The sequence below is a fragment of the Equus asinus genome, chromosome 7 (genome assembly GCF_041296235.1).
Source record: "Equus asinus isolate D_3611 breed Donkey chromosome 7, EquAss-T2T_v2, whole genome shotgun sequence".
Lineage (NCBI taxonomy): Eukaryota > Metazoa > Chordata > Mammalia > Perissodactyla > Equidae > Equus > Equus asinus.
Window position 1 is genome coordinate 95,543,099 of NC_091796.1, and position 25,612 is coordinate 95,568,710.

Genomic DNA, 25,612 nt, shown 5'->3' on the forward strand with positions numbered 1-25,612 from the left:
GGTCCCTCCCTCACTTACTGTCAGCGATGACAAACACCTGCCAGAACCTGAGGCTGAGGGTGCCCTGGACCAGTGGTTCTCAACCTTGACAGCACTTTCAAATCAACTGGACATTAGTATTTTTTTTTTTAAAGACTTTATTTTTTACTTTTTTTCCTTTTTCTCCCCCAAGCCCCCCAGTACACAGTTGCATACTCTTCGTTGTGGGTCCTTCCAGTTGTGGCATGTGGGACGCTGCCCCAGAGTGGCTTGATGTGCAGCGCCATGTCCGCGCCCAGGACTCGAACCAACGAAACACTGGGCCACCTCCAGCGGAGCGTGCGAACTTAACCACTCGGCCACGGGGCCAGCCCCTGGACATTAGTATTTTTTAAAACTCCCCAAATGATCCCACGTGCAGTTGAGGTTGAACACCATTGCTCTAGGGGTTAGAAATGGTTCCACCAATTTCTGATTCATAGGTGACAGGGAGGGGCTTGGGGACCACCCTCCATTTGTCAGACAGCACCCCCTCTTTACTACCCACAACCCTTGCAAAGATTCCACTTACAGTGAGAATGATGTTTATGAATACGAATTGTTATGTGGGAAGATTACAATGTCACAGGTATTTTTATTAGTTTTTTATTATATTCTATTTTTATAGAGTACAATAAATAAATTTATATTATATAAAGTATAATACATAAATCATAAAAATAAATAAATACATTTATTGTATTTCTAAATTTTATGTTTTTGTTACGTTTCTTTTCTTCTCTTTATTACATGCATACCTATAAATAAATTCATATTTGTAAACTGGCCCCCTACTAGCCCTGCTATGGAAAATGTGGGCACAAGGCCCTGTCCTGGAGTTTGTGTTGCTGGGTAAGGCTCCTGCAGGTCCAGCAAATTGTGATAATCTACACAGAACCGTTGCCTGAGAAGATCAGGAGATTAGCTGGAGTTCCATTGGCTTTGGTGTTCCACTGGAAGTTTCCTTTTATTCCCACATCCCACACACCTGCATATTCTATTACTTACGTCTTTCTCTTGAAAGAGGAAGACTGAAGGAGATGTTTGTAGTTGAAAGTCCTGGTGCAATCTATGTTTGGCTGCTCAAGACACAAAGAAGAACCATGGTCTATCCACTCAGTCCAGAGGGAAACAGACATTCCTTCAATATGCAACAAATCATTACTGAGCACACATTAGCTCATTTTATCCTCACAACAACCCCAGGCAATGAGTAGTATTATCCCCATTTAATAGATGAGGAAACTGAGGCAGACAGATTTAGTAGGTTGCTCAAGGTCACAGAGATGGTAAGTGGGGAAGCCGGGAATGGAGGCCAGGCAGCCTTGGTGACACTCACATAAATAGAACGTTTTCATGTAACAGAGTGAGTGATACACTGGCTTCTGAGGTGGCATTTTGAGGGGAGGGGGCACAGAGCCTCAGGGTTGGAAGGGACCTTTAAGAACATCTGGACCAATTTCCCACTGGGGATCAAAGTCCCCATTCAGATGCCTTTACAAGTCAGGAAGTTCTGTTTTCTACTGAGTGAAAAGTGCATCTCCCAGAGAGGGATGTATATTCGGGACCAAAGACTCTGCCAAAGCAGGAAAGCACCCAGGGTAGCGGGTTCAGAGCCAACCTCCCAATGAAAGCTCTGTGTTTGCTATTCTTCTTTTCTCACTCCTGCTGAGAGGGCAGGTGTCCCTGAGTCAAGGTCCCATACTCCCTAGGATGTGGAAGTCTAATTCAATACCAGTTACAGAACACTGAACAGATCCTGCCACCACCAATAGCTCACCCAGTCCCCCATCCCAAACCTTCTGTCTTCCTCGTCAGTCTAAGACTAGCAACGACCCAGCAAGGCAGCCAGTGCTCAAGGCAGCCAGTGCTCATCCTGATGCACAGCCAGCTCTCGCCTGCCAACTCTGATGGGTCAGATGCAGGCAGTTGGAGACAGGTGAGGCAGAACTGGACTGCACGCAGGATGGGCTGGGAGTCAGTCAGAGATTCAATCGGTGTCCCCCCTCCTCTGCGTGGTGACTTTTCTTTCCAATGCACCTGAGTCCCCGAATCCCTGGCCTTTTCCTTTGGATGAACTCTTTAGCCATCACTACACTGAGCTTCCTTTATAATCCAAGAAAAACATAGGTGAAATGCAGCCCAGGACTCCTTTCTCCAGTATCCCCAAGACTAAGGATCTCTCCAGAGCAGGGACCAAATCCTATTTACCTTTACATTTGCTATAGCAAATATTTATGGAACTAAATTAAATTTCAGATTTTCTTTAAAAAGTGAGGCATTTAAAAAAGGGAAAGGTAATATGGAAAGTCAAGATGAATGAAGAATCGCAAGAAAGTAGTATTAAAACTGGGAAGGGATATTCAAGATGCCTGCTCCAGATGTGGCAACTATGTTGTATAAGACAGGAGGATTTCTGCTCTTATTCCCCTGACAGAATGACAGACATCAGTAGTCAATCGCTGCATTGCTTCCCATGGCAGACATTACTAGTCAATCACAGATATCTTTCCCACTTTCCAGATTTAAATTCGGATTCAGCTTCCAAAATTTTCTCAACACAGTGTCCCACTCCAGCAGAGCTGACACTTGAGTTGAAACCTAAAGCTATCCCTGATTTCTTATTCCAAAGATGAAGAAACTGGGGCCCAGAGGTTTGCTTCCGTTGGTTAGTTGCAGGCTGGTGCCAGGACTTGGATCTTCTGCAGACTGAATCCCCAGCTCCCCGACGCTGGTTTCCAAACCTGAGGGCCACGTTGGGGCAGGCGGAAGGGAAAAACAATGGCAGGGCTACGCTATTGCCTAGAACACCAGGATGAATTTTATTCACTTAGAAAAAAATATCACATTCATTATTGGGTATGTGTGTTTTCAAAAGTAGTTGATGGTCTGTAGAAAATTTGAAAACATTGGTAAGTAAAAGGAAGAAAATAAAAACCTTCTGTAATCTACTTCTCAAAGATAACTGCTGTTAACATTTTGGTTTATAATTTTTATTATAAACTCTCTTGGGGGAGTATGTGTATATGAGTGCGAGTATATAAACATACACACATTTTAACAAAATTGGGATATATTTATACACATATATGTGTCTGTATGCACATATACATGTATATATCTTTGCTATCTGAACTTTTTTGCTGTTTGCCCAGCATCCCTGTTGCTCATGCAGTAGGACAGTGAAATGTAGGATGGGATCCAACTTCAAGCATCTGGAAGCAAAACAGATGCAGGCTACTGCCTTGTACTTTGATAGTGTCCTAATCCCCATTTTAGGGCTGTTGAATCAGAATCACATCTTAACATATCAATGTTTTAGCCTATTAGCCAAAGAGTTTTTTTTTTTTTTTTTTTTTTTTTTTTTACTGAGGAAGATTTGCCCTGAGCTAACATCCACTGCCAATCTTCCTCTTTTTGTCTTTGAGCTGGTGCCACAGCATGACCACAGACAGACGAGTGGTGGAGGGTCCATTCCTGGGAACTGGATCCAGGTCGCCAAAGTGAAGTGCTCCAAACTTAACCACTAGACCACTGGGGCTGGCCCCAAAGACATTTTTAAGTATTGGTGTACCCAATATACAGGTGTTATGTGTGTGTGTGTGTGGAAACCAGTGCTCACATTTGGCTTGAAGAAGTGTACATTTGTACAACTTGTCCAGAGGGATATCTGTCAATATGTATCAAAAACCTCAAAAATGCACATTTTCTTCGCTTTAGCAATTCTTCTTTAAGAAAATTATTTACAGGAAATAGGGAATATACAACTGAATGCAGGTTCAGTTCCAGACCACCATGATAAAGTTAATATTGCAATAGAGCCAGTCACACAATTTTTTGGTTTCCCAGTGCAAGTAAAAGTTACGTTTACAGTATAATATAGTCTATTAAGTGTGCAATAAAATTATGTCTAAAAAAACAATGTACATCCTTACTTCAAAAATACCTTATTGCTAAAAAATGCTAACCATCATCTGGGCCTTCAGCGAGTCATAATCTTTTTGCTGGTGGAGGGTCTTGTCTTGATGTTGATGGCTGTTGACTCATCAGAGTGGTCGTTGCTGAAGGTTGGGGTGGCTGTGGAAATTTCTTAAAATAAGACAACAATGAAGTTTGCTGCGTCGATTGACGCTTCCTTTCATGAATGATTTCTCTGTAGCACGTGATGCTGTTTGACAGCATTTTCCCCACAGTAGAACTTCTTTCAGAATTAGAGTCAATCCTCCCAAACCCTGTCACTGCTTTGTCAACTAAGTTTACGTAACATTCTAAATCCTTAGTTGTCATTTCAATAATCTTCGCAGCCTCTTCACCAGCAGTAGATTCCATTTCAGGAAACCACTTTCTTTGCTCATCCATAAGCAGCAACTCCTCATGCGTTAAAGTTCTATCATGAGATGCAGCCATTCAGTCACGTCTTCAGGCTCCACTTCTAATTCTAGTTCTCTTGCTATTTCCACACCTGCAGTTACTTCCTCCACTGAAGTCTTGAACCCCTCAAAGTCATCCATGAGGGTTGGAATCAACTTCTTCCAAACTCCTGTTAATGTTGATATTTTGACCTCTTCCCATGAATCACATATGTTCTGAATGGCATCTGACTGGTGAATCCTTCCCAGAAGGTTTTCAGTTTTCTTTGGCCAGATCTATCGGAGGAATCGCTATCTATGGCAGCTAAAGACTTACGGAATGTATTTCTTAAGATTTTATTTTTTCCTTTTTTCTCCCCAAAGCCCCCCAGTACACAGTTGCATATTCTTCATTGTGGGTCCTTCTAGTTGTGGCATGTGGGACGCTGCCTCAGCGTGGTTTGATGAGCAGTGCCATGTCCGCGCCCAGGATTTGAACCAACGAAACACTGGGCCGCCTGCAGCGGAGCGCGCGAACTTAACCACTCGGCCACGGGGCCAGCCCCCGGAATGTATTTCTTAAATAATAAAACTTGAAAGTCGAAGTGACTCCTTGATCCATGGGCTGCAGAATGGGTGTTGTGTTAGCGGGCATGAAAACAACATTGCTCTCCTTGTACGTCTCCATCAGAGCTTTTGGGTGACCAGGTGCATTGTCGATGAGCAGTCATATTTTGAAAGGAATCTTTTTTTGTGAGTTAGGTCTCAATAGTGGGCTTAAAATATTCAGTAAACCATGTTGTAAACAGATGGGCTATTATCCAGGCTTTGTTTTTCCATTTATAGAGCACAGGCAGAGTAGATTTAGCATAATTCTTAAGGGCCCTAGGATTTTCAGAATGGTAAATGAGCATTGGCTTCCACTTAAAGTCACCAGCTGCATTAGGCCCTAACAAGAGAGTCAGCGTGTCTTTGAAGCTTTGAAGCCAGGCATTGACTTCTCTTTTCTAGCTATAAAAGTCCTAGATGGCATCTTCTCCTAATATAAGACTCTTTTGTCTACACTGAAAATCTGGAGGCTGGCCCAGTGGCGCAGCGGTTAAGTTTGCATGCCCCTCATCTCGCTGGTTCGGATCCCAGGTGTGGACATGGCACTGCTTGGCAAAAGCCATGCTGTGGTAGGTGTCCCACATATAAAGTAGAGGAAGATGGGCACGGATGCTAGCTCAGGGCCAGTCTTCCTCAGCAAAAAGAGGAGGATTGGCAGTAGTTAGCTCAGGGCTAATCTTCCTCAAAAAAACAAAAAAAAAAGAAAAGAAAATCTATTGTTTAGTTAGCCACCTTCATGAATTATCTTACCTAGATCTTCGGGGTAACTTGCTTCAGCTTCTACATCACAAGATGCTTCCCCTTGCCCTTTTATGTTATGGAGACGGCTTCTTTCCTTAAACATCAGGAACCAACCTCTGCTAACTTCACACTTTTCTTCTGCAGCTTCCTCCCCTCTCTCAGTCTTCATGGAATTGAAGAGAGTTAGGACCTTGCTCTGGATTAGTCTTAGGCTTAAGGGAATGTAGTGGCTGGTTTGATCTTCTACCCAGACCACTGAAACGTTCTGCATATTAGTAATAAACCTGTTTTGCTTTCTTACCATTCTTGTGTTCACCGGAGCAGCACTTCTAAGTTCCTTCAAGAACTTTTCCCTTGCATTCACAACTTCGCTAACTATTTGGAGAAAGAGGCCCAGCTTGCAGCCCATCTCAGCTTTCAACGTGCCTTCCTTACTGAGCTTAATCATTTCTAGCTTTTGATTTAAAGTGAGAGACCTGGACTTGCGACTCTTCCTTTCACTTGAACACTCAGAGGCCATTGTAGGGTTATTAACTGGCCTGATCTCAATATTGTTCTTTCTCAGGGAATAGGGAGGGCTGAGGAGAGGGAGAGAGACAGGAGAACAGCTGGTCAGTGGAGCACCCAAACCACACACAGCATTTATTGATTAAGTTCGCCGTCTTACGTGGGTGCAATTCATGGCGCCCCAAACAATTACAATAGTAATATCAAAGATCACTGACCACAGATCACCATGATGAATATAATAATGATGAAAAAGTTTGAAATATTGTGAGAGTCGCCAAAACGTGACACAGAGACACAAAGTGAACAAATGCCGTTGGAAAAATGGCGCCAATAGACTTGCTCAATTCAGGGTTGCCACAAACCTTCACTTTGTAAAAAACGCATTAGCTTTGAAGGGCAATAAAAAGAAGCACAATAAGACGAGTATGCCTGTGTCTGTGTATGTGCCTGTTTGTGTGTGTCTATGAGGCTGGAAGTAAATGTCTCGAATGAGCAGCTTTTTCATGAACAGCATGGTAAGATTATGGAGGATTGTTTCTCTTTGGGCTCCTCTGTATTTATCACATTTTCATCAATGAATATGTATTACTTTGGTAATTTGAAATAAAAACGTGTTTAAAAAAGCACCAGCCCATTTGCCACCTGACAGATGGGAAACTGCTCAAGCACAGAGAAAAACAATTGTTTGAAATTTTAAAATTAAAATTAATATTTTTTGAAAATCAGATTGGAGTCCAAAAAGTGAGCTATGGACAAGATAATCAAGGTAGGCCTGTGGTTTCAAAACGCATTGTGTAGTTTTAAATAAATAGCACAAATTCCAATTCACCATTGCTAAAATGAATGCTTTTAAAAACAAACTCTTCAGATTCCAAATCACACTGATTTAAATGAACACCTTCACTTTGCAGGCTGGTCTCTGTGATCAGATGGGCCCCATCTGCCATTTTGTATCAGGCCAGCTTAAGGACAACTGTCTATAAAACTTGTAAGATACCTAACAAAAGCTGATTAACTGAAAGCCTTAATTAATCAGACATCAGGGCTTTGTTTTTTAGGAGAAAGATCAAGGGAAGGGAAAAGTAGAATATTAGGGGCCTATATCCAACAAAAAGCACCTCAAGCTCAGCTTTGTGTGTGTGCTTTGTGCTTGCTCCACTTTCTGACTCATCTTAAAATCCAAGCAAAAAGAAACCCACAAAGCAAATACAAGGAAATTAACATAGCCCACAATCTCTTCACTTCGATGTAGCCACCATTTGTGATTTTGCACGCGTGCCACCAGTCTTTAATGCATACACAAAACACATGCATACACACGCGTGCACTCACATCTGGGAGTCCGAGGGCTGCTGGGGATGTTCCCTTCCTCATGGAAGTTTGTAACTGGAGTAATAATATTTGAACTGTGTTGACAGCTTAGTTTCTGGAGGCGGAGACGTGGAGACGTCATTTCTCCTTTGGAGCAGACTTCTGTTTTTAGAAAAGTGCCAGTTGGGGCTCTTTAGTTACGTAAACGTAAAGGACTTACCAAGGATACTGAAAGAAAGTGGCAAGGTCACCATAAATGCGACCGCAGCTGTATAGTGTGACATGGCTACTAATGGAAACGGGGCGATTCTTTAGCCTGACTGTGCCCTTAATGAGTTGGAGAAGCGATTTTTATCTAAATGAAAATGTAGGTTGGACTGTCGGTGTTCTTTACATTGCGTTATTTACATTTATATAACTGGCTTTGGGAATTGTGCTGACAACTGCTGGTTTTGCTTTTTCTAGGTCAGAGAGGACAGATCAAACCCTGTGTGCCCATAGGCATGTGGGGTGTGTGTCTGTGAGTGGGTGGGTGTGTGGAAGGCTGTAACCCTTGAAGGAAAGAGATCCTCTCTCTTTCCATCATCGTGGGTGGGCGTAAGGATCAGCTCTAGGACCAGGGAGGGGCCGCCTTACCTCATTAGGGCTGGAGGAGGGCTGGGCTGGTGCCTGTGGGGCCCTCTCAGGCTCTGAGCACAGACCCTGAGGGTGGCTTTGGGCCTGTGAGTCCCAAAGGAATGTAGAGCCCTTAGCTGCCAAGGCACACACTGCACTTGACTCTGGGTTATTGCCCCAAGCGTTCAGCAAAGATGTGCTGAATACCTGAGCTTGGATTTACACAGTTTGGGGCAGCTCAGGAAGGGGAGCTGCTTGGAGCAGCTGCCTGGAAAAGAGAGTGACTCCCCAAAACAGCTGAGCAAGGCTGCTAGAGATGAGACAGCAAGGAGATAGGACTTTCAACTGCCAAGCATCCCCCAGCACTTCCCAGAATGACCTTGGATGTGAACTGGAAGAAGAATGAATTTCCTGTGATCTTTGGGGTGGGGAGTCTGGAATCATTATAATTTGGATATAAAAGAAAATGTAAATTTATTTTATGCTTCAGCTGGGAAGTGGTGGCATATACTAATAATATGCATATTCTTTTTTTTTAAAAAAGGAGAGAAATACAATACATTGTGTTTTATAACCTGATTGTTTCACTCAAGAATATGTTATGAAAAGTCTCCTGTAACATTAAATTCTTTGACACATTTTTAAAAATGGCTGCCACATATTTGAATGCATGGATGTACCGTTATTTATTTGACCAGTTTATTTCCAGTGTCATTATTACAAACAATACCATGATGACTGTCTCTGCTGCCAGATCTTTAAATACACCCACGGCCATCCATTTAGATGAAAATCCTTGAAGCAAAATTTCTAGGCCAAAAGATGTGCACTTTGACATTTTGCCACCTTATCCTGCCCCAAGACTGTATTTCCACCGGTAGCCCTGAACCCTGAGAAATACTGGCTATTATTACCATTAAAAAAAATAAGTTTGTGACTTTTGATGGCAAAATAAAAAGGGCATCTCCTGGCAGCAGTGTACGCCTGCCCAGAGGCAGGCAATGAGGGATGCTCTGTCTGCAGAGACTTTAAAAACAATAATAAAACGTACCAAAGTTGGTCTGCTTTTTATTAGCACTATGTGTCAGCAATATTAAATATTAACAGTGATAAATACTCCTTAGCTTTTTTGGGTCTAATTTCTAAACAATTGTTGTGGTTATTGTTGAGTTTCCATAATATATATGTAACTTTAAAATTAGTGCATTTTTATTACTTCTTTAATACAAATTATATTCCATATGGGAGTTAATTTGGAGGACTCCCAGTTATCCAGTCGCCCCCAGTTTGGGACACACGTGGGGCAGCTACTCAGGTTCCTTTCAAGATGAAATTCATGATGGCTTGAAGTCCTCCAAGTTTACTTGGAGCCCAGTTCTTACCCCCAACCACCGTGGCAGCCAGATGGTTCTGTCTGAACGGAAATTGGAAATAAATTATGACAGCACAGAACTTGAATGAGTTCATTCCATGTGAACACTTGGAATTTTTATTTGTGTCTAAATTTCAAAGGAAACAAAGTACAAACTGCGAGGTGTAGTATTTTCATTTTGACAGAACAAATTTTAGTTCATGCCTAAACTATTTTACTGAGTTTAAACACTATCTTTAAGATTGAGAGGTGCTCTTTTTTTAAAATTGTTGATTGTTTAGAAACGAAAGAACAAGTCAAGAAAATAAAATCTTACTGGAAAATTATTAGTTACTAGATAATTATTTTTATAAAATATTATTAGTTCAAACTGTTGGGTAAAGATAAAAACTGTTGAACAAACAGTTGAGATTTTTCTCTTTTTTGTGCTGTAATATTTATTTTGTTTTCTGTGTTTTTTAAAAAAATTTTTACTTATATATAATACACACAAAGTTCAATAAAAGAAAATCTCAATGTTTGCATTTCTCTTCTCAGTGTTGTTATTCACTTCATTTCGTGATTATTGCCAAAAATAATTTTGTCCTATAAAGGAAGGGGGCAGTTTAGGAGTGCCCCATCCAGGCAGGACTGGCTGTGTAATTTCAAGAGCCTAGCACAGGTCCTTTGTTCAAAAATGATTAAGAATTTCAAGATGGTGACAGTAAAGCATTAAACCAAGCTTGGAGCCCTTCTGAACATGAGTCCCTGTGTGACGGCACAGGTCACACACCCCTGAAGCTGGCCCTGGCTCTGAGTGTCTTGGATGCTGGGAACACCATTGCCTCCAGGTTGGTTCCCTTCCTTAACTATAGTGAGGCTCCCGTATCTGCTGCCCCTCCACCCTGACCTTTAGGAAAGAGCTGCTGCTCAGCACGACGGTTCCCGTGCCCTTCAGATTCTCCGTCATCCCCCCAGATGACATCAGCTCCGTCCCTGCCAAGCCCACCTGAACCAAAGTGCCGGGACAACCGTGAACCTCTGTTCACCAGAAAAGTTGATTTCCCAGAACTGCCCACTCCTGGCTTTTGGAAAAAAAACATTATTTTACCAGATGAATAGTTCTTCCTCTATAGGATCTCTGGAAAAACTGACCACTGGGTAGTTGTTTCCCAGTCTGGGGTCTCTGTGAGGCTGAGTTTTATGCCAAATCTGAGCTGGGTAAAGAGAGTAAAATTTGCACTGCTCTTTCCCCTGCACATCCTTGTAGGTAAGCACTAATGATGGTCTGGATGCCACAAAACTGGGACTGTCTGAAGATAAAGTGATGGTGATGAAGGCTGGAAATTTTCATTCAGGAGCATGTTGGGTTCCCTGTCCCAGACACGGGAGGGAAACAAAGATGAATAACATGGTCCAGCCCTCCAGGGCTGAGAGGGCTCCTGACACAGCGTGAGGGGCCCCCATCTCAGGAGCAAGCAAAGACCCACCGGAGAACAGGAGGGGGTGGTGTGTGGGCTCTGCACTGCCCTGATGTGATGGGAGAGGCTGTGAGAGAGCGAATGTCCCTTGGCTTTGATACTTCTGTCTGTAAAAGGAGCATCTATAAACTGCTCCAGGTTTCACAGGTCGCTAGTGAGAAATAACTAATAAAAACCCACTTGAGATTCTTAAAGTGCATTTGACACAAACGGAAAGCGTACAAAGGAATGTGTTTCTAGGGTTTTCTTGTGAAAGGCTGGGAGTAAATGACCCACAGCCTTTGCAAAGAGGCTGCCAGAGTATTTCTGAGACAAGAGTCTTGTTTCCATTCATGTACATAAAGGAATCGACTCCTTGAAGCCAAGAATCCCTGATGTGCTGAGTCAATGGCTGCTAGCGTGCCCATTCGGAGCTGGTAAGAAGTTAAATAGAAATTTCAGAAGATTTGTAATTGTAATTTAATATAAACCAGTGATGCAAATGAAGCTGACATTTAACTCCAAGTGGCTGACTGTGTACGGTGGTCTCGGGGTCCCACCAGCAACACACACACACAGATTCCCAGTGCATCCTTGCCCTGCACAGCGCCTCGAGGATGGACTCCTCCCTGGATCTGTGTGCCAGGTCTGGCTTTGTCTTGGTTCACAGGTGACAGGGATTCTGCCCCTCAGACATCGGTCTGGCCCCAAGCCCAGTGTGCCTCTGCAGCCATAGATTGGGGGTTGATTTCTGGGAAGTCTGCTCCAGGCCAAGGAAGAGTCTTCTAGAGGGAGTCCTTACACATAGGTGAAGGCCATGTAATTTTGAGACGTTTTATCAGCGAAGCTCATTGCCTGGCCCTTGGGAGTAAATGTTGAGCACTGGCACAGACTTTGGGCAAGTTACATTCTAAACTTCACATTCCTCGTCTGTAAAATGGGTGTAATCATAACATCTACTTTAACACCTGGCACTTAGTAAGTGCTTAATAACTAGTAGAAGAAAAATAAAGTTTTTTTCCTGACTTAAACCTACCTAATGCCACTGAGCTGTACACTTAAAAATGGCTAAAATGGCAAATTTTTTGTTGTGTTTATGTTACCACAATAAAAAAACTTTAATTAAAAAACTGCTGGGGACTTACGCTTTCAGGCATGATAGACTAACAGGGATTAGATCTACCTTCCTGCCTTAAACAACTAAAAAACTGAACAAAACATATGAAATAACACTTTTCAGATATTAGATAATAGGTAGTCCAGAAAATGATCCCTGAGAGAAGAGAAACAAAGAAGGAAAAGGAATTTCCAGCCCACGGTACAGGGAGGGAAATCTGCACGGAGCCTGTTGGTCTCTCTGAGTTGAGAAGACAAAGTTGAGAGTTCGAGAGGGGTTGGGTAGGTAGAATTCACAAGGCAGAAGAGCTGAGAGGGAAGAGCTGCAGGGAGAGGAGAGAGCTAGAAAGAGAGAAAGTGCTGAAGATGCAGAGGATTCTCCTGGAGGGACCACTGATGGCTGCATGCCTGTGAGGAAACACCCTGAGGCTGGAAAAAGAATCAACAAAAGGAGCATCCTGAACAATCCATGGGGCTCGCTCAGGACTGGGAGTAGTTCATGTTCCCACCAACCAGAATGGAAAAAAAATGTCATACCACACAGGGCACAGAAAGAGTCCTCAGAGGGTGTTGTTTCAGTCATGGAAAGAAATTAACCCTAGATTAAAGTGTCCTCTGGCCTCACCGAACAAAGCTTAAAAACCAGCCCCAGAAGGATTAAAGAAATGTAACTATATCCCCGAACAAAGTTCAAGAATATTTAAAGGGATACAAAAACATCCAGCATCCAAAAACATAGCATCTGACATCCAGTAAAAAAAAGCTGACCAGGCATGCAAAGAAGCAGAAAAATATAACCCAAAATGAGACAAAAAAATCAACCAATAGAAACACATCCAGACATGATACAGATGATATAATTAGTGAACAAGGACATCAAAACAGTCTTTTTAACTGTATTCATATTTTCGAGAAGGTAAAGAAAAGCACGAGCACGCTAAAGAGAGACACAGAAGATATTTTAAAAGACCCAAATAGAACTACTAAAGATGAAAAATACAATGTCTGCAATAAAAAATATACTAGATGAGAGTAACAGCAGATTAAAGACCACAGAGTAAAATGTTACTCAACTTGAAGACTTGGCAACAGAAACTATTCAAAATGAAACAGAGAGAAAAATGACTGGGAAAATAAAGTGAGAAGAGCATCAGTGAGCTGTGGAGGCACCCCAGGCAGTCTAATATATATGTAGCTGGAGTGCCTGTGGGAGGGTGGGGAGGAACAGAAAAAATATCGGAAGAAATGATGGCTGAAACTTTTCCAAATTTGAAGAAAACTATAAACTCATGGATCCAAGAAGCTCAGTGAATCCCAAGCACAAGAAACATGAAGAAAATAACACCAAACTAAACAAGAATGGAATTGTTTAAAAGCAGTGATAAAGAGAACATGTTAAAAGCAAAAAAAGTATGCATTCCATACAGAGGAGCAAAGATAAGGATGACAGCAGATTTCTCACCAGAACTAACGTAAGTCAGGGGACAGTGGAGACACTTCTTTAAAATATTGAAAGAAGGGGCCGGCCCAGTGGCACAGCAGTTAAGTTCGCATGTTCTGCTTCGGCAGCCCGGGGTTCACCGGTTCAGATCCCAGGTGCGGACATGGCACCGCTTGGCACGCCATGCTGTCATAGGCATCCCACATATAAAGTAGAAGAAGATGGGCATGGATGTTAGCTCAGGACCAGACTTCTTCAGCAAAAAAGGAGGATTGGTGGCAGTTAGCTCAGGGCTAATCCTCCTCAAAAAAAAAAACTGAAAGAAAAAGAACTAACAACCTAGAATTCTACACCCAATGGAAACATCTTTCAATAAACAAAAGCTGACATACTAAAGCTGAAAGAATTTGTCCCCAGCAGACCTGCACTACAAGAAATGTCAAAGGGAGTCCTTTGTGCAGAAGAAAAATGGTACTAGATGGAAATATATATTTACACAAAGGATTTACACAAAGGAGTGAAGAGCACTGAAAATGGTATCAATGTAAGTGAATATAAAAGACTTTTTCCTTTACTTTTTTTGTGTGAGTGTGAGGAAGATTGGCCCTGAGCTAACATCTGTTGTCAATCTTCTTCTTTTTGCTTGAGGAAGACTGTCACTGAGCTAACATCTGTGACAACCTTCCTGCACTTTATGTGGGATGTCACCACAGCGTGGCTTGATGAGCGGTGCTAGGTCTGCGCCTGGGATCCAAACCTGTGAACCCTGGGCCGCCAAAGTGGAGCCCATGAACTTAACCACTGCACCACCAGGCTAGCCTCATAAAGACTTTTTTCCTTTACTTTTAAAATATCTTTAAAAATTAAAGCAGAGGCTCTCCTTCTCCTGCCATTTAAATTGTCCATCTTCTGGGATGGAGAATTCACAGGACCGGGACCCATGATATGGGACGACTCCTGCGTCAGCCGCTAGCAACTGACTGAAGCTGGTTAATTACCTCTCTGGACCTCAGTTTCCCTCAATTGTCAATAGGAGATACTATTTCCCAGCCTGTTTTACGGGGTGGTTGTGAGGATCAAATAAGCTAGCAAATAACAAACCGTTTGTAAAATTAAAGCAGCCTAAACTAGCAGACTGGTCTTGTTTCAATTTTGCAGCCCCTTCCAAGAAAGTGGCTTCTCTTGGCAAGTCTGAGGCCTGCCCACTGATGGAAGACTGAAAGCTACTTCTGGGGCGGCAGGTCTGTGTCTCCACTCTCATTCAATGGAGCATCTTCCTCCATCCTTTGGAGTAGGAGGGATCCCTTGAGAACACACCTTCCCTCATAATACAATCCCTCATTCTGGTCAACCCCACCTATTAGTCCTGCCCAGACATCTCACAAACAACAATGGCATCCCAGTGGTTATTGCTGGCCTCGTCCAATGAGGGGTTTGGGCTCATGGAATAATACTGTTTCCTGGCTGGGCACGGAACAAGGAGTTGAGCCTCATCAAGAGTGGCAAGTGGCCAGGCCTTTCCATCTACTGACTCCTCCTGCTTGCCTAGGCCAAGGTGGCCCTGGGGAGTCCCATGCAGGGGGCAGTGGGAGAGATGCCACAACCCCAGCAGGTCATTCAGGACCCTGTCACTCCTGCTTTTCCTTCAACAAACGTTTGCTGAGTGCCGACCACACACCAGATTCATTGCCAAGTGCTGTCTACACATTGTTTAATTTCTTCTTCACAATAGCCCCGTGAGGTTGATATTTACATTCTCATTTCACAGATAAGGAAACCAAGTTTCAGTTTCCTTGATAGGTGGCCCAGCTAGATTCAAGCCCTTTTCTCCCATCGCAAGTACAGACACCTTTCTGAAGCTCCACGTCACCATTCCTGCATGATCTGGATGTTGGATACCCACAGGGCACAGGGGACGGAGAAGGCTTCAGAAGAAGCAGCAGGAGAGTAATAATAGCCAACATCTATGGAAGGGCTACTCTTTGCTAGCCACTGTGCAAACTGTATAAGAACTACCTCATTTAATTCTCAAAGGAATTCTGAGAACTAAGTATTAGTCTCTTCCCATTTCCCTTGCCCAGCATTGCACAGCTTAGAAAGGTAGACTGGGCTTTTGCAGCAGATCCATTATTTTATCCCAAAGATGCCATGGGTCTCAGGACTCATGATGGAGTTTTCTTGGGAGAGGATTCCAGGAAGCAGTGAGGGGTAGCGTGAATGAGAATGAACGTGTAGGAAGCCTGTAAAAGAATGGTATGGAGCAGGTTACTTCGATGGGCAACCTGAATTTCATCCCTCTGGGGACCTTAGGGAAACATCATTGGATGGTGCTTCTCAAACTTTAACACATCCACAAATCTGGGATCCTGTTAAAATGCAGAATCTGATGCAGAAGTTCAGGTGGGGCCCAAGATTCTGCATTTCTTTTCTTTTCTTTGTTTTTTTTTTTGGTGAGGAAGACTGTCCCTGAGCTAACACCTGTGGCAATCTTCCTTCATTTTGTATGTGGGATGCCACCAGAGCATGGCTTGATGAGTGGCATGTAGGGCCACACACAGATTTGAACCCACAAACCCCAGGCTGCCAAAGTGGGGTGTGCTAACTTAACTACTACGCCAGCAGGCCAGCCTCAAAGATTCTGCATTTCTAACAAGCTGCCAGTGATGTTGATGCTGCTGGCCCTTGGACCATGCTTTGAGCAGCAAGTGTGTAGCACACATCATAGAATTATCCTACTAGGAGGTTGAGGAAGCTGGGCTACTAAACTCCAGCTCCATCCGTCATTGGCTGAGGGCTGCTGGAGGTGGGGCACTAACTGCCCTGCCCTTCTGTCCCAGGCAGGGAGTTGCAATGCTGGCAGTCCTGTTGGCAGGGACTGGAGCGCGTGTGCTAAGGGGGCTTGGGTGGGAATCTGACAGCTTCGCTGCATCACAGGATTGTCCTGATCACATTGTCTTCCCCGCTCGGGGCTCCTGCCCACTGTCTGTGTGGGAGAAGCCTAAGCGTGCCCACGTGTAGGTGCTGAGAGCCACTGAGCAAGCCAGATAGAGCCACGCGTCAGCAGGGGCCCTGGTCAGTGTCCAAAGGGAACCTCTGGACTCCTCCTACATCTAGTCCACACCCCCAGATCCCTGAATGGGGGTTCCTCCTTAGTCCCTCCATCACTCTTGAACTCCAAAGGTGGGGGCAGCTCCAAAAGACTCTCCAGTGATGAGTGGGGGGCTTGGGAGGGTCTCAGCCAGGATCCCTGAAAACAGTCGTGCTGGGCCTGGCCTCGTGTTTGGCCTGGCCTGGTGTGACCTTGGGGACTGGGCGTGGTGCCTCCTCCCCACAGCTCAGGGCTCCTGAAGAGGGTGGCAGAACATCTTCCTGGCATGAGACCTGCCCGCTGGTCAGGGTGTAGCCACAGACACTCGACAGTCACCAAGGGCAGACCCAAGGGCAACCGCACACATTTCCCTGGATGAGAGGCTGAGGCAGGAGAACGCTGGCCGCCTCATCCAGCCCTGGATGGTAGCTGGGGCAGGGCTGAGCCTGCAGGAGAGAGTGGCTGGGACCTGTGTGGAAAGCTTCTAAGACACAGGTGATGACGCAGGGATGACAGCTGTGGGGAAGCCTCCCTCACCGCCTCCTTGCTCTTAAAAAATGACTTGGCTGCTTTTCTTTATGTGAGCCCAGAAAGACCCGGGTTCAAGCCTCGGCTCTGCCACTCAATAGCCGTGAGGCCTTGGGCAAGTGACTTACCCTTTTCCATCTCAACTTCTTTCCCTGGAAAATGAGGACAAGAATCCCCCATCACAAGGTTGTAAGATGAGGCACTTGGCGCAGGGCCTGCTTTGTGGTCGATGCTCAATAAATACGAGCTGTCGTTGTTAGCATGAAAGAGTAGAAGATTCCTTCTCCTTCCCACCTCATTTACTTCTCAACTCAGGGGACAGATTCCTTAGCAAAATGGAGTAAAGCTCCACACTGCTAACCCAGTAAAGCCTGGGAGTTCTGCTCTGATAAGAGGTCAATGTTAACAAAAGAAGACATGTTTGTTGTGTACAAGCTCCACCAGGAAGAAACCAGGACATCTAACAATGCTGCAGCGGGATGGGACGCAGGGATCATGCAGTGGAGCCTGCATCCCGAAGGGCAGGTTTCAAGATAAGGAAAGAGGAGAAGAGAAGGAAAGAGACTCCAGAGAACAGGGGGCTCCAGGATACCCATCTGAGGGGCCTCTATGTGACCTGAAAGAGGAACTGACAGCAAAAGCAAAGAATCATTGAGTGCTCTCTCCGGGCTCTGTGCACACGTGACTCGTGCTAATGGGCCTCGCTGCTGCACCCCAACTTGGGCACCTGGATCGGGAGCCACAATACCTGGGTTCAAATCCCAGCTCTTCCACTTACCTCTGTGTGGTCTCTGTGCCTCAGTTTTCTCATCTGCAAAATGAGGATAATAACAATAGCTGCCCGTAAATTTGAAGAGAGGTTAGGTAGGTTCGTGCACATAAAGTGCTTGCCACAGGCCCTGCGGATAGTCAGCACTCAACAAACGTGCGCTCTGCTGCTGATTTCCCCTAACAGCCTTCAACACCAGGATTATCTTGGTTCCTCTTGTATCTCAAATCCTTTATTTGACAAAAAGGAGCCCTACCCAGGGGAGGGAGAGTTCAGAAAACAAGAAGGGTCATTACTTAGTACCCTTCACCCCAGGAGCCGTGCTTTGCTGGGCGGGGGGGGGGTGGGGGGGGGCCTCTTGCCCCCACGTCCGCCCTCCTCTCCATCCCCAGTGTGGAACCCCACAGAAACAGGTGGGACACGCCGGCACCCTGGTGACCCTACTCCACACAGGAACCCATGAGTAGTCCCAGATGGACTCAGGGTGCTGGGAACAGAACCCGGCTATTCGTAAAGCTTCTGGAGCAGCCTTGCTGTTTACTCCAGATGTAGAAAGGAGTTAGACGACTCAATCGGGTTCCTATAGAACTGCCTGGCTCCACACTTAGCAGGGACATGAAACAATCGTCGAGAAGATGCAGGGCAACATGCTCCCGTGTCGGCTCACGCTCGTAATCGGTTAACGTGACCCTTTCCTACCATTCTCTGATCTGTCTCCATCTTCCGCCACACGCCTGCAACTCACGTCAGACGGCCGACGACTATACTTGCTTTGGTTTTGTTTGTTTTTTGTTTTTTTTTAAGACTAGGCTTCTGGTATAATTATCCCTCCCTCTCATCTCCAAAAACGTCATTGCTTTGGGTCTTTTATCTTAATTTCAATTTGTTGATTCATATCTTGCTTGCTTCCAAAAGGCATTTGAAGTGGCTTATTGTCATACTGAAGGAACAATAAAACCAACTATCACGAAGCAGAAGAGAAGAATGACGTGTAGGAAAGAGAAAAGAGAAAAAACTTACCAGGAAGTCTTGGCTGAGGGAAGTTATGGTCACAAAACCCCAGACTTCCTAGCAATCTGAAAAAAAAAAGGGGAGGAGAGACACCATGGCTCTTTCATCATAGACCAGTGCATTGTGGGAAAAAATAACCCCAAAGCCAACTGATTCTTGGCTCTGAGCTTTGAGAAGATTTTGTGACAGGTCATGGGGGCTTTGGCTCAGGATCCTTGAGTGACTTAATGAACAATATTTTCAAATGTCACTCCCAACACAGAGGAGCTCCTTTTACTGACAGTTTCTTATATCAATTCTCAAAACAAGATGAGTACGTAAGAAAGCAAGTATCCTTAAAGGAATTTATGAGTCTACCTTATAAGAAATAAAACCAAAAGTTTAAATGTTTTATTTAAAAAGATTTTGTTCATAATATTAATAAAGCGATTACAACTCATAGGTGATAGCAGGTTTTCCCCCAAAACCTTAAGTTTCTTCTCAAGAGAGAAATTAGGAAGAGTTTACCTATAATGGCAGCAAGAGGAGTCACCTTCAAGGCAGCCGAGGTGGTTGGTGGCTGAATTAGTTTCCTCCGGCTGCCCCCACCGAGTACCACAAAGTGGGTAGTTTAGACAGCAGACATTTATTCTCTCCCGGTTCTGGAGGCTGGAAAGTCCAAGATCAAGGTGTCAGCCAGGCCACGCTCCCTCTGATGGCTCCAGGGAAGGCTGTGTTCCAGGCCTCTCTCCCAGCTTCTGGTACTTCCTTGGCTTCTGGCAGCATCACTCCCATCTTCACGTGGTGTTCTCCCTCTGTGTCTGTGTCCAGAGTTCCCCTTTTTATAAAGACACAGTCCTGTTGGATTAGGGGCCCACCCTACTCCAGTACGACCTCATCTTAACTTAACTAATTACATCTGCAACGAGCCTGTTTCCAAATACGGTCACATTCTGAAGTGCTGGGGCTAAGGATTTCAACATATGAATTTCAGGGTGACACAATTCAACCTGTAACTGTGGCCAAGGACACGGGGAAACTCTGAAATCGAGTCATGGGGATCAGGCTGTATTCTTAGGAGGGAAAATCGACATGTCACTGAGCTGAAACCTGACCAAATGTCTCGCGTCCAGGCTGGCGGGGAACCTTATAATCAGAACAGCAAGATTCGTCCTGGAGCCTGGAAAAAGAGAAAGTCAAAGAACAAGTGTTTGCTGATGTTTATCCAGCTCTGGCCAAGAGAGTCAGCAAACCTGGCTTGACTAGTTATACTCGGCTGCCGGGCAGGGCGTGCCCACTAGGCTTTTCCATGGCTTTGATGGAACCTCTTTCAAGACCTTCTTGATTCTAATTTCAAGCCCACCAAATTTACTAATTCATCTTCTCAGGGACCCTGATACTGGGAACTGCTATGTTCCTGGTAGTCTATATAAATGCTATCCCCTGGTGTCCAATGCACACCCCACACAAGCTACAATATGGACCCAGGGTCAGGGGCCCTCAACTGACTGCAGAGGGAGCATACAGTTCCCAAAAAGGACTCTCTCTGTTGTCAAATAACCCTTTGGCAATCTGGTTTATCCATCAGTCTTTTGTGATATTAGTTAATGGTAGTCTGTTCTGTCCCACCCAAGTTCCTTGGGTGCCAAAATCCAGAGACAAGTTCCTGGAAGATGTTAATTCAGAGAATAGTTAGAAAAAGACAAGGCTTGAGAGGAGGGAGGAGGAAAGGAAAAATATAGAGAGAAGACATAGTAGTGGAGCTGGTGAAACAGGTGGGGAGGGAAAAAATGTCCTGTGGGCTGAAGTGAGAGATCCTTTATGTGCACTTGGTGGTGGGGGTGGGGAAGTGGCAAATGAAAGGCTTTAAAACAGCACTGGATGCAAGAAAATTGGGAGGAGAGGAAAGCCGATGAGAGAGGAATTAATGATGCTTACATTTTGTTTGTTTGTTCTTCTTGCTTAAAGAGACCTAAATTAACTTAAGCGTTGGAATTCCTAGGGGTTTTGTTTACTGTTTGTGTGGGGGATCAGAATTTCCCACCCCAAAATGTGTCTCTTTGGCTTGATTATTGTTAAGAACAAAAGACTGTGAAAGAAACTGCCTAAAAGAATTTAAGACAGAAGTCCCATCCCACGAAGGAGCTAATGCCATAAGACATAAGTATGATGTAAATAGGTGACAGGAGGGCACTAGCTAGCTCATTTCTATCAAAGATCTCTCTGGAGTCTCACTGTTTATAGACGGCCCAGCAAATATTTGTTTATCAAACATTTGCTTTTCCATCTCCATGTAAATTGCCTTCCTCTCCGGTGAAATCTCAAACCACCACCCCAACATCCGCCTTTGTCTTCACCTGAAGACAGTATTTAAGGTGGTGGCTTTGGCCATTCTGGCGAGTTACTCAGTTTTCCTGGGTTTTTCCCACGTACACATGTTATTAAACTTTGCTTGATTTTCTCCTGTTATTCTGTTTCACGTCAATTTAATTTTTAGACCAGCCAGAAGGACCTAGAGGGTTGAGGAGTAATTCTTCTTCCCCTACACATGCTTTTTGTTATTTTGGTTTTTGATTACTTTGGACTATTGGATGGGGCTTCTTTGAAAGTGACTCATACAGAAAAGGGCTGTGCAAGAGAAATAGAGTCTGAGGCGCACATGTCATTTAAAATTTCCCAGCAGTAGCCAATTAAAAAGGTAAAAAGAAACAGGTGCAGTTAATCTTAAGAATATATTTTGTTTAAACCAATATATCCAAGTGTTATTGCAATATGTAATCAATATTTTAAAAGCATTTTTAGAAAAGGTATTGATGAGCTATTTTACATTCTCTTTTATATATTAAGTTTTTGAAATCCGGTATATTCAGAGCACATCTCAATTTGGATTCTACATGTCAACTGCTCTACAGCACCCACATATGGCCAGTGGCTCCTATCCTGGTCAGCATCAGCACTGACAGAGGTTGGACTATGCAGTTCCGGGATTCCTAAGGATAAAATAATAATAATAGCAATAATGATAATAATAGCTATTTATTGAGCCTCTTAGATGTGACACGTTATATTAACCCCCTTTCTAATGCATCATCTCATTTAATCCTCTTAACAACCCCTACATGGTGGTACTGTTATTATGGCATTCCACAGATGCTGAAACAGAGCCTCAGAGAGGGTGAGTGATTTGCCCAAGGTCACACAGCTAGTAAATAGCAGAGGTGGGACTGGAAACCTAGTGTGTTTAACACCAGCCACCTTGTCTCATTTACTCAGGGTCAGCAAAGAGGCCAGCCAGTGCCCAGGCTCCCCCACCCCTCCCTTAGAGCCTGTGCACACGGGTGGACTTTCTTTCTGATTAGTGGAGCTGACACGTTGACTAAAAAATAGACCGGAAAGATCATTAATTGTCCAGCTGAGCATCCTGTGTGACTGGCTGAGAACAGAGTAGTAACAAGGAGCTCTGACTCTCCTCAACTGGAGGAAGCTGCAAATTCAAGGCCAGCAATCAGGTTCACAAAATGCAGTTGTTCTCAGTGACACTTACTTAACAAAGAGCCAGAGAGAGAATTGATTGTCATTAAAAGCCGGACAAGAGCATCGATTGTCCCCCCCAGTGATGATTTGAGGATTCTGACTTAGCCATGCCCAGAGCATCGGTGCAGACGTTTGTGATGTGATTTCCCACGTGGGAAGGGGCTCCAGTGTGGCCAGTCAGTGTAAAAGAAGCCAAAAACCAAAGCCTGGCCAAAGGGTGGGCAGCCTAGGTTGTCCCCCGACCTTCCCACCTCTGCCCTCCCCCTGCCTCTCCCATCCTGAAGGCAGCAGGAGAGGAGGCAGGCCTGGCTGGGGAGGTGGGAGCTCCTAGGGGCCCTGGGGAGGAACTGTCCCTTCCCCTCTGGTCCTGTTTTCCCAGATGCTCTTCGAGTCGTTTGAGCTGTGACATTTCCGGGTCTGGGGCTCCATGGGAGGAGGTTGGTCCTCTCATCCTGCTGGCCACAGCTGTAGCAACATCCAAAAATAGAGGACCTGGCCATGGATGCGGTCTGGAAAAGCCAAGCCAAAGCATTGCCTATTCACCCGTGAATCCCCAAGCAGGGTAGTGAGTGAGGCCTCACTCCCAGGAGCTCTCCTAGGTGGGAGGTGACACTCAGTGCTCCTGAATGCATTTCCAGCTCCCCCTCCAACCTGCCTCTGGCCATCGTTGGAGGAGAATGTGCAAGGCTCTCCTGCAGAGCATCCAGTCTGGGATCGAGCAACAACTTGTTGTTCTCCTCCATCTGTCCATCCAAGAAACACTAATTGAGTGACCACCGCATGCTGGATACCTTGGCAGGCCTTGAGGAGAAAGAAATGCACAGGACGAAAGCCCTGCCTTTAGGAGAACGTGGTACAGACAGACTGGGAAGCCAATATCTACAAGGAGACAGGGTAAGTGCTAGAATACAGGAATTTTAAGTGGAAGTACCTCAGTAGCAGGGAGTATATAAGTTGAACACAGAGAGGAAGACTTGGGGACTGAGCTTTGCAGGATGAGATGACATTCCAGAAAGGCTGAGAGGACTGTCCATGCAAAGGGACAGGGGATACCAGGGGACATCGTAGAAACTGCAACTTACCAAGCAGCTGGAGCTCATAGCGGGCCTGGGAGGGGGTGGGAGTCCAGGCTGGGGGCTGGTAGTGGCCAGGCATGAAGGGCTCCTGTGCCATGCTGAGGAATCACAACCTTAGCCAGAACGTAGGGTGCATGGGAGGATTTTAGGCAGGGTGAAGGGTCAGGTGGGTTACTGGAACGGACACCCTGCTTGTAGGATGGACAAGAGAGGGGCACGGCCAGCGCGCTGGCCTGGGGCCTCCAGTTTCATTCAGTGACCTTCCTTGGCTCAGCTTGGCCTTGCAGTGGGGCTGACCCCGGAGGCTGTGTTCCCTGCTTTCACATCAGCTGGCTTCCCTCTGGGTTTGTCCAATGGGAAGTGATCATGGATCATTAGAAGGTGGAAGGAGGAAAGGCATTTCTTCTAAACTTCTCTGCCCCAGGTGGTGTCTGTCGATGGCTTTGATGCCTCCATGACTCTAGTCCCCGCTGGACAGGCCTGTGTAGCCGCACTTCCTAATAACTCTGCCTCCCCGATCAGTCCCTCTAGCCTCAGAGGTGCTGAGGGCTTTCTTCTCCGGCTCATCTCTGGGCGGCCTTACTGTCTCCTATGCTTGGCTTCCCAGCTCTTCCCCACCTGTGCAGCCAGTTCTTTGAGTGGTTGGGCTTGAATGTGATACAAATGGAGGAAGGGGAAGCAATTAGTACAAGTTCTAGAACTTTAAGAATCTGAAAGAACAATAATGAAGGTCTGTACAGAAGTTACTACTGTGGTGGGGATGGAACCCAGAGACGCCTAAGAGGTAGAGTTGAAAGGCTCATTGACACAACATGGGGGGTGAGGGCTAAAAGAAATTGTGGATGATTTTAGGGTCATGCACGGGTCAGCAAACTTTTTCCATAAAAGGCCGGATAGTAAATATTTAGACTTTGTAAGCCACATGGTCTCTGTCTCAAATACTCAACTCTGCTGCTCTGGTGCAAAAGCAGCCATAGACAATATATGAAGGAATAAGGATGGCTGTGCCCCCCAAACTTCATTGACAAAAATAGATGGAGGCCGGAGTTGGTCTGTGGGCTGTAGTTTGCCAACCCCTGAGTTACTGCCTTGGGTGGCCGGAAGGAGTGTAGAGATGTGAACAAAATAAGGAATCCAGAAAGAAGAACTGATTTGGGCAGGAGTCAGGAGGAGAGTTGGGCGGTAAATAATGGTGAATCCTGCATCATTTCAGAATTGTGTTTGACTGGAAGTAACAGATCTGAAATAATAATGGTTTAAAGAAGATTGAGGCTTATTCTTCTCTCATGTAGAAGAAGTCTGGAGGTCAGGAGTACAGGGCTGATATGGTAGTCCCATGGTGTCATTGTTGTTTGTGCCAGGCTCCTTACTTTCTTCTCCACCATGTTTAGCACCTGGTTTTCATTTTCAAGGTCATCTCAGTGTTGCCTTATGGCCACAAAATGGCCTCTGTTCTCCAGCTATCACATTGGAATTCCAGCTTTCACATTAGAACTTTACATTGTAGGAAGGGAGATGGGGAGGAGGATCAGTTATAGCAAGAGATGTGTTAGTCCTCTTTTGAAGACCTTTCCAGAAAGCCCCACCCAACACTCCTGACCCAACAACTTCCCTTAACATCCCACTAACATTTATCTGCAAGGGATGCTGGAGAAGGTCGTCTTTCGGATGGGCATATTGCCACTCCCAATGAAATCAGGGTTCTGCTGGTAAGAGAGGAAGGGTGAACGGACACTGGATGGGTAACTAGAGATCTCTGCCAACAGTGCTAGTTTTGTTGTGTTGAGTTGGGGGTGATTGTGCCCTATCCATGTGGGTGTGCACGTTGAACAAGGAGGCTGGGTCTAAGAGACGGTGTAGGAAGTAGAGTCAAATGTGAGGACGGAAGCTCCCTGGGAAAGGGCTCACTGTTCCCTCTCTGTACCCCAGGATCCCACCTGAGGACATGTGGTGCAATCAGAATAGATGGCTTCCCGTTTGGAAATTCCATCTGACTGTGCTGTGGCATCACACTGGCTTACAAGCCTCTCACGGGCATGCGTCCTCTCTTAGGCATTCTGTAGGCCCAGGGCCTAGCACACATTAGGCCTTTGAGTCCATGCTCAA

General features: G+C 45.1%; 1 long non-coding RNA gene across 2 annotated transcripts; it reads right to left on the bottom strand.

Annotated features, from left to right (window-relative positions):
* Positions 1–220: 220 nt before the first annotated feature.
* Positions 221–20,063, bottom strand: LOC106834307 (uncharacterized). Of its 2 annotated transcripts, XR_001398814.3 has the most exons (4): positions 19,425–20,063; positions 18,927–18,982; positions 17,916–17,948; positions 221–15,761 (listed from the first exon to the last, which is right to left on the bottom strand). It is a non-coding gene; the product is annotated as an uncharacterized lncRNA (long non-coding RNA). The 2 variants fall into 2 exon arrangements; XR_011504733.1 differs by having other exon boundaries at positions 221–17,948.
* Positions 20,064–25,612: the final 5,549 nt, after the last annotated feature.